This window comes from Hemiscyllium ocellatum (genome assembly GCF_020745735.1).
Source record: "Hemiscyllium ocellatum isolate sHemOce1 chromosome 40 unlocalized genomic scaffold, sHemOce1.pat.X.cur. SUPER_40_unloc_1, whole genome shotgun sequence".
Lineage (NCBI taxonomy): Eukaryota > Metazoa > Chordata > Chondrichthyes > Orectolobiformes > Hemiscylliidae > Hemiscyllium > Hemiscyllium ocellatum.
In genome coordinates this window covers 302,895-315,411 of record NW_026867526.1, presented here as the reverse complement: position 1 = coordinate 315,411, position 12,517 = coordinate 302,895, and positions in this window count along the sequence as shown.

Genomic DNA, 12,517 nt, shown 5'->3' with positions numbered 1-12,517 from the left:
TGGGTTAGAATAGCGCTGCACATAGGGCACACTGTAGTGGTTTGATGATCGTTTGGCTTTCCAGGCTCTTGATTTGTGCCTCGACTTTTGCACGTAAGGGAAATAGGACTGATAGTGTGGGCCTGTTGTGCCAAATGGTCTACTTCTGCAGTGTAGAGGTTCTGTCAGCCCCTAGGACTCTACGCTCGACAACACTCCACGAACCATTCCAAAAGTGGTCTTGCCTTGTTCCTCTTACCAAAATGCAACATTTTGTAGTATTAAAGTTATACGCCACCTTCCACTCCTCACAAACCATGCAGCCTACAATCTCATCCAAATCCTTTACATCAATGACAAATGGCACTGGATACATCACCGATTCCTATATTCATCACAAGTGTCCAGTGTGAAAACCAACACCCCTGTGTGCAACAGACTCTGTCCCAAAAGGCAGAGTACCAGGACATACACTCTGCTCTTCCAAAGCAGAAACAAAAGCTACCTTCACTTTGTAAAATAAAAAAAGACGCTGTTCCTCAAGGGAAAGACAGCAGAAAATAAACAATCAAACTTTCGCTCTCCCTGTGCCCCCCAACCACTCATGGGCATGGGTCATACGGCGTCAAAATAAAATTAAAGTCAAGGTAGTCAAATAAAACAAACAACCAATGAACAGCTCGGATGCGGGGTCATCTCGACACAAAATCTTAGCTTGCTCTCTCTCATGGATTATATCTGACACACTGTGATCTCCAGCATTTGTGCATTTCAAGGAAAAATCTTCTTTAAGTCACATCTGCTCTGTCGCTATTGAACACTCCTGAGAAAGCAATCTGGGAATGGATAAAAATACACAGGAAGAACACCTCCTCATTGCAACTAAAAACAACCTACCACTCACACTCACCCCCATCAAGAGTTACTGGGATAGCAACATTGCAGGACTTCAAAACGAGCCCTCTTGGCCTAAAAGTGGGCAGCTTATCTGTGGTGAGGTTCTGCAGTGAGGGAGATTCAGAGCGGTTTTGTGGTGATGAAATAGCCCGGCTCAACACTGGTTCAGAGGCAGAATGGTTCAGTATTGAAGCCATTTGTCATTAAGATGGGTCACACATTGTTCTGGATCAAGTGAGGCAGGGTGACAAATTTCATGATGCAACTGAAGCTGAGAAGAACGCTCCACATACGCTTCCTGTTTGATGGTGTCAAAGGCCTTTGTAAGTCTAAGTGCGCCGTATAGAACAGTAAAAATCATGTCCTTTTTACCTGTCCGGGACTGAAATACACACCGAAATATCGGGATGGGTTCCTGAGGCACATGCAGGAGACAGCTGACAAGGACCTTGGCGATACACTTTGCAATGGTCGACATCAGGGAGATTTTGCTGTAATTAGCACAGTCTGACACGTTCTCTTTTTTTGAAAGCATTCACAACTGTGGCATCAGTGAGCTCTCCAGGGACGCTCTCCTCCTTCCAGATAAGGCAGACAAGAGCATGCAAGCTGCATTGGGAGCTCAGTGCCTATCCACTTCAATGCCTCAGGGAGAATACCAATTGTACCTGCAGACTCATTCTTCAGTTGGAGGACAGCTTTCCCTGTTCCATCAAAGATTGGGGATTGCTGAGCTCCCTGCATGCAATATGCTGTGGGATACAGTTCAACATTTTACACGTGCACAGTATTTTACACTGACCTAAGCCTTCTTAGAGACAGCTCCTCAAGTTAACAAAAGCTATGACACACCTAACAGTAAGGACACTCTGCCTGGACCAGATTAACAGCGACAATGTAGGATATTACGTTAATGCGATTTCCTGGCTGACTCTGTACCAATCATGACCGGCATTCTGCTCTAAGTCCTGAGCTGTAGGCCCTTTCTTTTTCCTGCAGCATTTCCTGAGGCAATTACAGACTCAGTCCACTAACTCCGTCTCTGGCTTGGCTAATGTCGGCACGTGCTGGGCTGCTGTCCACCTCTTGCATCTTAGAAAATGTTTACCTTCTTCCACACATGGTAACGGTGAGAATGCTGCACACCTGCAGTCTCCATCTCACCCTCAGAGATTTCTTCCACACTCGGTGGACCAAGAGAACACACACGTTCAGACAGCCTTGTTGGATGTTCTGAAGCATTGGGTGTGTATTGCTCCTGGCAATCATGTGGTCCTCACGTTTGTTCAGTACTGACTGTCAGACCCAAGTATTCTACATCATGGGATCTGTCCTCCCCCCGACCATGCCTCTTACCCATGCAGGGCTATTCCCATGGTTTCAACAGCAGATTTTGTCCCATGACGTAAACTCTCTCTCGCACAAAGAGCATTTTTGTGGACAGCATTTGCATTCTAGATGTTGTTCTCCACTTCCCACAAGATCTGCGAAGATGCTATTTAACGTGGTATAGGATCCTGTGAAGTTGTCAGCTGTTTTCTTAACTTTTCCTCCAATGTTTGGACTGTTATTTCCACCAGACTATCGGACAACAGATGCAGCTGTCGTTACATGCCAAATCCCAATCGACTTTCGGAAATACTCAAAACTCCCTGCTGGCAAATGAATGCGCTTTATCTGTGATCAACATCATTACAAGTATACATCCCGTAAATGGACAGGCACAATCAATGTGTGCCTAATCCATGGTAATACCTGGCTATTCCAAAGAATATAGTGCCCTGCTGGTGACAATTTCTGTCCTTGTTAGCACTGTGGGTAATGCCTCACAAAAATGGCTGTGTCGGCATCCAATTCTGGTCACAAGACATAACTTCTCGTCAACATCTTCATTTTGGAAATCACAGGATGACCCTGATGGAGTTGACCTGGTATCCGACAGTGACCATTGCTTGTGACAAACACACTTGTTCCCCACATTAATATGCAGTCTTCAAGTGCCGTTTGGTCTCGCCAGGTTCAGAAAGGATTCCATTCTGGTAGTGATCACCCTTTTGTTTTGAACACATCAGTTGTACCCGCAGTGTGATATTGTCAGAGATGACTAGATGGGTATACAGGAATTTTAAAACCAGAACGGATTCTTCCTTTGGTTGAACTCACCATGGTGTACCCACCGTAGGGAGTTGGCTGCAGGCATTAACCACTTGATTGCACGTATGCTGTTCCAACTTGTAATCCCATGCACTCAGAATAAAAGCTCACGTCTGAATTCGAACATGAAGCAAAAAGTGGGATGGTCCTGTCTTCATCGGGTAGCCTTAGTAGAGGTTTGTGGTGCATTACTACATCAAACGTATGTAAATGAATGTATTGGCTGGATGTATTTTCTCACACAGAAGATTATCACCAAACTTTCCTTCTCACTCTGGATGAATTTTCATTTGGCATCAGCCAAAGCCTGGTCAGCATATACTACTGGGCAGTTCTCTCTGCTGACTGTCGGTGAGCCAGCAGTAACTGGATACTGTGTGGGGAGACTTCACATGTCAGCACCACATCTCACTGGGGAGTAGTCTGTGCAAAAAGTTTAAATGCCGATAGCTGCTTTTTCAATTCCTGAAAGGCTACTTCTTGGTGACTCGGCTACTTGCAAAGTTGGCTCTTTCTGAAGAGCAAATCTAAGCTGCCAGAATGAATGCTAGCTCATTACAGAATTTTCCTTAATAATTCACTAAGCCAAGGAAAGTCCAAAGCACTGATACAGATGTGGGAACTGAGGAACCCTTGGATACCCTCATGTTATTGTTGGATGTGCATAGCCCACTGTTGTTGATGCTGACACTCAATGAGTTGAGTTGGGATGCCTTGGAACCCACCTGCTTTTTTACCTTTCTAAGGATTTGGAGAAACATTAAACACATTTTTATTGATCATCACTGTATTTAGCACATCATTCAGATAAATATCGACCTGCAGTAGACCTTGTAAAATGTTCTCCTCATTCCCTGGAACTGTTCACCGCCTGATGATACCCTAAAAGACAGGCAGTCAAGTATATTGTTTCCATCTCTCGTGGGTATTAATTGGTGCATGTTTATGGGAATCATCACTGAATCACAATGGCACATTCACACAGCTCATTTCCAGTGTCATGACAAACATAAGACCATAAGACCATAAGACATCGGAGTGGAAGTAAGGCCATTCGGCCCATCGAGTCCACTCCGCCATTCAATCATGGCTGATGGGCATTTCAACTCCACTTACCAGCGTTCTCCCCGTAGCCCTTCATTCCTCGAGACAACAAGAATCTATCAATCTCAGCCTTGAAGACATTTAGCGTCCCGGCCTCCACTGCACTCCTTGGCAATGAATTCCACAGGCCCACCACCCTCTGGCTGAAGAAATGTCTCCGCATTTCCGTTCTGAATTGACCCCCTCTAATTCTAAGTCTGTGTCCACAGGTCCTAGTCTCCTCGCCTAATGGAAACAATTTCCTAGCGTCCACCCTTTCCAAGCCATATATTATCTTGTACGTCTCTATTAAGTCTCCCCTTAATCTTCTAAACTCCAATGAATACAATCCCAGGATCCTCAGCCGTTCCTCATATGTTAGACCTGCCATTCCAGGGATCATTCGTGTGAATCTCCGCTGGACACGTTCCAGTGCCAGTATGTCCTTTCTGAGTTGTGGGGACCAAAACTGGACACAGTACTCCAAATGGGGCCTAACCAGAGCTTTATAAAGACTCAGTAGCACATCGCTGCTTTTATATTCCAACCCTCTTGAGATAAGAGACAAAATTGCATTCGCTTTCTTAATCACGGACTCAACCTGCATGTTTACCTTTAGAGAATCCTCGACTAGCACTCCCAGATCCCTTTGTACTTTGGCTTTACTAATTTTCTCATCATGTTGAAAGTAGTCTATGCTTTTATTCTTTTTGCCAAAGTGCAAGACTTCGCACTTGCTCACGTTAAATTCCATCAGCCATTTCCTGGACCACTCTCCCAACCTGTCTAGATCCTTCTGTAGCCTCCCCACTTCCTCAGTACTACCTGCCTGTCCACCTAACTTCGTATCATCGGCAAACTTTGCTAGAATGCCCCCAGTCCCCTCATCCAAATCATTAATATATCATGCGAATAGCTGTGGCCCCAACACTGAACCCTCCGGGACACCGCTAGTCACCGGCTGTCATTCTGAAAAAGAACCTTTTATCTCAACTCTCTGCCTTCTGTTAGACAGCCAATCCTCAATCCATCCCAGCAGCTCACCTTGAATACCATGGGCCCTCACCTTGTGGCACCTTATCAAAGGCCTTTTGAAAGTCTAGATAGACCACATCCACTGGGTTTCCCTGGTCCAACCTACTTGTCACCTCTTCAAAGAATTCCAACAGGTTTGTCAGGCATAACCTCCCCTTACTAAATCCATGTTGACTTGTTCTAATCAGACTCTGCTCTTCCAAGAATTTAGAAACCTCATCCTTAATGATGGATTCTAGAATTTTACCAACAACCGAGGTTAAGCTAATTGGCCTATAATTTTCCATCTTTTGTCTTGATCCTTTCTTGAACAAGGGGGTTACAACAGCCATCTTCCAATCATCCAGGACCTTATCTGACTCCAGTGACTCTTGAAAGATCTCAACCAATGCCTCCGCTATTTCCTCAGCCACCTCTCTCAGAGGGTGTATCCCAACGGGGCCAGGAGATTTATCAATTTTAAGACTTTTTAACTTTTCTAGCACTCTCTCTTTCGTAACGGCAACCATACTCAACTCAGCCCCGTGACTCCCTTTAATTGTTGGGATATTACTCATGTCTTCCACTGTGAAAACTGACGCAAAGTACTTGTTAAGTTCTCCTGCTATTTCCTTATCTCCCATCACTAGGCTTCCTGCATCAGTTTGAAGTGGCCCAATGTCTACTTTTGCCTGTCGTTTGTTTCTTATGTACTGAAAGAAACTTTTACTATCATTTCTAATATTACTGGCTAGCCTACCTTCATATTTGATCCTCTCATTTCTTATTACACTCTTTGTTATCCTCTGTTTGTTTTTGTATCCTTCCTAATCTTCTGATTTCCCACTGTTCTTAGCCACTTTATAGGATCTCTCTTTTACTTTAATATATTTCCTGACTTCCTTTGTCAGCCATAGTTGTCTAATCCCTCCCCGGATAATCTTTCTTTTCTTGGGGGTGAACCTCTGTACAGTGTCCTCAATTACACCCACAAACTCCTGCCATTTTTGCTGTACTGTCTTCCCGGTTTGCCTCTGCATCCAGTCTATTTTTGTCAGTTCCTCTCTCATGCCCTCATAATTACCTTTATTTAACTGTAACATCATTACATCCGATTTTGCCTTCTCTCTTTCAAACTCCAGACTGAACTCTACCATATTATGATCGCTACTTCCTAAGGGTTCCCTTACTTTAAGATCTTTTATAGAGTCTGGTTCATTGCAAAGCACTAGGTCCAGAATAGCCTGCTCCCTTGTGGGCTCCATGACAAGCTGTTCCAAAAAGCCATCCTGTAAGCATTCCATGAATTCCCTTTCTTTGGATCCACTTGCAACATTATTTACCCAGTCCACCTGCATATTGAAGTCTCCCATGATCAATGTGGCCTTGCCTTTCTGACATGCCTTCTGTATTTCCCGGTACATGTTGCGTCCCTGGTCCTGACCACTGTTAGGAGGTCTATACACAACTCCAATTATGTTTTTTTTGCCTTTGTGGTTCCTCAATTCCACCCACACAGACTCCACATCATCCAACGCTATGTCATTCAATACCATTGATTTAATTTTGTTCTTAACTAACAAGGCAACCCCACCGCCTTTCCCAACTCTGTCTTTTCGATAAGTTGAAAAACCATGGAGGTTTAACTGCCAGTCCTGACCCCCTGTAACCAAGTCTCTGTGATGCCTACCACATCATAATCATTCACTATTATCTGTGCCATTAGTTCATCGGCTTTGTTATGAATGCTACGAGCATTCAGGTAAAGTGCCTTAATGCTAACTTTCTTATCATTAGAGATGTTGGAAGCCATATGATGTACTTGCTTTTTTCTGCATTCTCAGTCTGCCTCAATTTTAAATCCGCCTGGACACATGCTATCCTGCTGCTTATCTTTCCATTTAACGCCATACTCCCTGTCGCTTTCACTTTCCCTTCCCCAGAACTCAGAAGTTTAAAGTTCTACTGACCACCCGATTTATTCTCTTTGCTAGAACATTGGTACCTGATCGGTTCAAGTGGAGACCGTCCCAACGTTACAGATTCCCCCGTTCCAAAACTGAAGCCAATGCCCCATGAAGTGGAATCCCTCTTTCCCACACCAATCCCTTAGCCACGTGTTTACTTGCCTAATTTTCTTGTCCCTATGCCAATTGGCACATGGCTCAGGCAGTAATCCGGAGTTTACTGAGGACCTGTGCTTCAATTTCCTGCCTAGTGCTTCGTAATCCCCAACAGGTTCTCCACCCTAGTCTTGCCTATGTTGTTAGTACCAACATGGACCACAACAACTGGATCCTCCCCCTCCCGCTCAAATATTCTTTCAAGCCGGTCGCAGATGTCCCGCACCTTGGCACCGGGCAGGCAACACACCATGCGAGACTCACGATCCGGCTTGCAAAGGATACTATCCGCCTCCCTAATTATAGAATCCCCTATAACCACTACTTGTCTATTAGCTCCCCCGTCTTGAATGGCCTTCTGCACTATGGTGCCTTGGTCAGTTGGCTCATCCTGTCCAGAGCCCTTTTCCTCATCCGAACAGGGAGCAAGAATCTCGTACCTGTTGGACAAGGTCAAGGGCTGAGGCTCCTCCACTCCTAAACTCAGGTTCCCCCTACCTGCCTCACTTACAGTCACACTCTGTTGTGCCTGATCACTAGCTGAATGTGAATTACTTAATCTCCCAGGTGTGACTGCCTCCTGAAACAAAGCGTCCAGGTAACTCTCCCCCTCCCGGATGTGCCGCCGTGTTTGAAGCAGACATTCCAGATCATCAACTCTGATCCGGAGTTCTTCCAGCAACCAACACTTGCTGCAGATGTGGTCACTGCCGTTCACAATGGGATCAGCCAGCTCCCACATCATACAGGTCCCGTGCACTTTTCCGTAAAACTCCTCAATGCAATTTACTGATTATTTATCTGGCTTCAAAAACGGACTCAACATTTCTTTCAAATTGCCACAAATGCGACTGGACCAATAATGGGTATCAATAGTACTGTCTTATGGTAAACTACGGTGGTTTGATGATCCCTCAGCTCTCCAGGCTCATGACTCTACTTTTGCACACAAAGCGAATGGCACTGGTGGTGTGGACTTATTGTGTCAAATGGCCTGCCTCCACACTGTAGAAGTTCTGTCAACCCCTGGGACTGTCGGTTCAACAACAATCCACAGGCCCTACCACTACCTGTGTAGGTCTTGCACTGCAACACTTACCAATATGCAATTTGTATTTATCAAAATTAAACTCCAGCTGCCAATCCTCACCAACCATGCATCCCATATTCTCACCCAAATCCTTTACATAAATGACCAACGGCATTCAACCCAGCACCGATTCCTGCATTCATCACAGGCTTCCAATCTGATGAACAACCATCACTGTCTGCATCAGAGACTCCCAGAACAGGCACAAGACCGTGACATATGCTCTGCTCTTTCAAAAAGAACCTAAAGCGACTAGTTGAACAAAAAAGACACTATTATTCTGTAGAAAGACAAAATCAAAACCTGGCTCTGCTGGACTCTGTTCCCACCAATCACTCAGGGGCAGGGTCTACAGGGGGTAACATAAAAACAAACTCAAACATATCATAGAAAACAAACAATAAATAAACAGCTCTGATGAGAAGTCATCAAGATTCAAAATCTTAGCTTGCTCTCTCTCATGGATGTTGTGAGGTCGATTCAGAGCAGTTTTGTGGTGAAGACACAGCAGTGCTCGACACCGAGTTAAAGGGGGAATAGACGGGTGTTGAGGCCGCTTGTTATTACATGAATTTGCACATTGTTGTGGATCAGGTGACATATGGTTACAAACTTCATGCTGCATCGAAAGTGGAGAGGAATGCTGTACAAGTGCTTTCTGATTGATGGTGTCAAAGGCCTTTGTAAGGTTGAAGAAGGCCCTACACAGTCATGCTTAATGTGCCCGTCTGAGGCCGAAAGTCACACTGAAACTGCAGAGGGAGTTCATCAGCCATAAGGAAGAGACAGTTGAAAAGTACCTTGGCAATGAATTGTCCAGTGGTCAACATCACAGACATTGCCCTGAACGTACCACAGTCTGACATGTTCCATTATTTGAAAATACTCCTGACTTTGGCATCTGGCAGCTCTCCTGGGATGCTCTCCTCCTTCCAGAGAAGGCAGACAAGGATATTCAGTTGCACTGGAAGCTTGGTGCCTCCTCAGTTCTAGGCTGGAGGGGGAATACCATTTGCAACTGCAGCCCTGTTCCCGACCTGGAGGACCATTTTCTCTATTTGATCCAAGGCTTAGATATTGCTGAACTCCATGCATGTAACATGCTGTGGCATGCACTCCAAAATTCGCCATGGGCAAAGTACATGACACTGACCTAGCCTTCATAGAGACAGCTCCTCAAGTGAGCAGATCGCCGACACATCTGCCAGTCAGGTCTCCCTGATTAGACCAGGTGAACAGCCCCAACCTGGAAATATATATTCAATGAGGTTCACTCATTGACTGCGTCCCAGTCATTACTTCCGTCCCCATCTAATTCCTGGGACAAAGGCCCATTCTCTTTCTTGCAACATATCATGAGTCATTTTCCCACGAGATCCACGTCTTCGGACTCGGGGCTGCATTCCGCCGCCTTGGGCTGGACTCTGGCCCACTTCTTGCATCTCAGAAGAAATGTATCTTCTTCTACAGATGGTAATGGTGTCAATGCTGCAACATCTGCCACGTCCATCTCACTCTCAGAGGATTCTTCCACACTGAGTGGAGGAGGGGGAGAACCCACAGGTTCAGACATCCTTGCTGAATGTTGTGAGGGGCTGGGTATGTTGTGCTCCTGACCAAGTCTTGAGGTTGCAGCAATCATGTGATCCTCAAAAGTGTTCAGGACTTCTAGTGTGACATAAGCATTGTACATCTTGTGACCTGACTTCACTTTGAACACATTCAGGGCCATTCCCACCGATTCAACAGCACATTTTGTGCCATGAAATAAACTGCCTCCCACAAAGAGGGGTTTTGTGACTGGCATTGGCCTTCCTGATGCCGTGTCACTCTCCCCACAACATCCGAGAAGATCCGATTTAACTTGGAGGCTTCTTCATATTAGCAATTCTGGTGGTGATGTCACTGCAGTTGTGTGAGCGGTGTTTCTATAATCAAAGAGAAAGTGGGACAGTTTGACATCCAGTGAAGTTGTCGGCTGTTTACTTAACTTTGCCCTCAATGTTTGGACTGTACTTTCCACCATACAATCAGACAACGCATGCAGTTGTCACTACATGTGAATGCCATTCGATTTTAGGTAATACACTAAACTACCTGCTGGCAAATGAATACCCTTTATCTGTGACCGACATCCTTAAAGTACAGATCCCACAAAATGGACTGGCACACTCGACGTGTAACTGAGCTAAGGTTCTACCTGGTCAGTGCCATGAAAATGAGGCACTGCTGGTGACAATTTCTGTTCTTCTTGGCATTGTGGATACTGTCCCACCAACATGGCTGCATCGGCATCCAATTCTGGCTATCAGACATAACCTCTCACCAACATCTTCATTTTGGAAATCATAGGATGCGTCTGGTGGAGTTTAACTGGTATCTGACAATGACCTTTGTCTGTAACAAACACGCTTGCTCCCCACATAAGCGTGCCATCTTCAACAGTCATCTGGTCTTGCCAGCTCCAGAAAGAATTCCATCCAGGTTATGATGATTGTCATCAGTTTCGAACACCACCAGTGGTTCTTGTTTCGCCAGGACAGGAAATTCTTGTATCTACAGTGTGATATTGTCAGAGATGAGCAGAAAGGATGCAGAATGGTTAAAACTAAAATGAACTCTTCCTTTGGTGGCACGCGCCATGGTGACTTCCGCCATTAACCAGTTGACTGCAGATATGGGGTTCCTAGTTGTAAATCCATGCACTCAGAATAAGAGCTCACTTCTGAATTTAACCTCAAGCTGGAAGTGGGATAGCCCTGCCTTCTTCAAGTAGCTCTACCAGGGTTTTGTGCTGCATTACTACATCAAAGATATGTGCAGGAACCTATTGGTTGAACGTTCTCACACAAAAGGTTACTGCCAAACACTCCATCTCCATCAGGATGCATTTTCATTCAGCATCAGCCAAACTCTGGGAAGCAAGTACGACCAGGCAATCCCTTCTGTCGGTGAGGTAGCAGTAACTGGATACCAGATGGTGATGCTTTGTACTTCAGTGCCACATCTGACTGGAGATCATTCTCTGCCAAGGCATTAAATGATGATAGCTGCTTTTTCAATTCCCATAAGGGTTCTTCTTGGCGATGTGAATATTTGCAAAGCAGGCCCTTCTCAATAGAAAATCTCAGCTGCCAAAATGGAGGCCAGGTGATTACACAATTTTCTCCGTAATAATTCACCAACCCAAGGAAAGACTGAAGCTCCAATGCAGACGTAGGAGCCGATGAACCCTTAGTTGTCCTTGCTTTATCTTTCAATCTGTCTTACCCACTTGTCCATGCAGTAGCTCAATTATGTCACTTGGGGTGTCTTGGAACACATTTTCTTCCTTCCTAAGGTCTTGGACAAACATTAAATGATCTTTATTGATCTTCTAGTGATTAGAAAATCTTCATAGAAATAGGGACCATGGGTAGACCTTGTAAACAGTTCTCGGCCATTCACTGGAACGATTCATTGGCTGATGATATCCCAAAACAAAGGCAGTCAAATGCAGTGGTTACACCCTTTATGGGTATTAACTGTAGCATATTTATGGGAATCCTCATTGAAGCATAATGCTACATTCATATGACACATATCCAGCTTTGTAAAGGACAAGGCATCTGCGGTTTTCCAGACAAGTCTTCAATGTGATGAATCAGTTATATACCTGGCTTCAAAAATTCCCTCATCGATTCTTTAAAATCTCCACATTGGCAAATTGACACATAATGGGTTCGAACAGCACTGCACATAGGGCACGCTGCAGTGGTTTGGTCATAATGGGTTCTCTGTTCGACAACACTCTACAGGCCATTCCAAATGTGGTCTTGGCTTGTTCCTCGTACCAAATGCACTATTTTGCGTGTATCAAAATTATACTCTGTCTAACACTCCTTACAAACCATGCACCCTATTTTCTCAACCAAATCCTTTACATAAATGACAAATGGCAATGGACACATCACCAATTCATATATTCATCACAAGCCTCCAGTCTGATAACCAACACCCTGTCTGTGCAACACACTCATCCAAATAGGCATAGTACTCTACTCTTCCAAAACAGAAACACAAGCTGCTTTCACTTTATAAAACAAAATAAACACACTTTTCCTTGAGGGAAAAACAGAAGGAAATAAACAATTAAAACTTGGCTCTCCCTGTGTCCACCAACCACTCCTGGGCATGG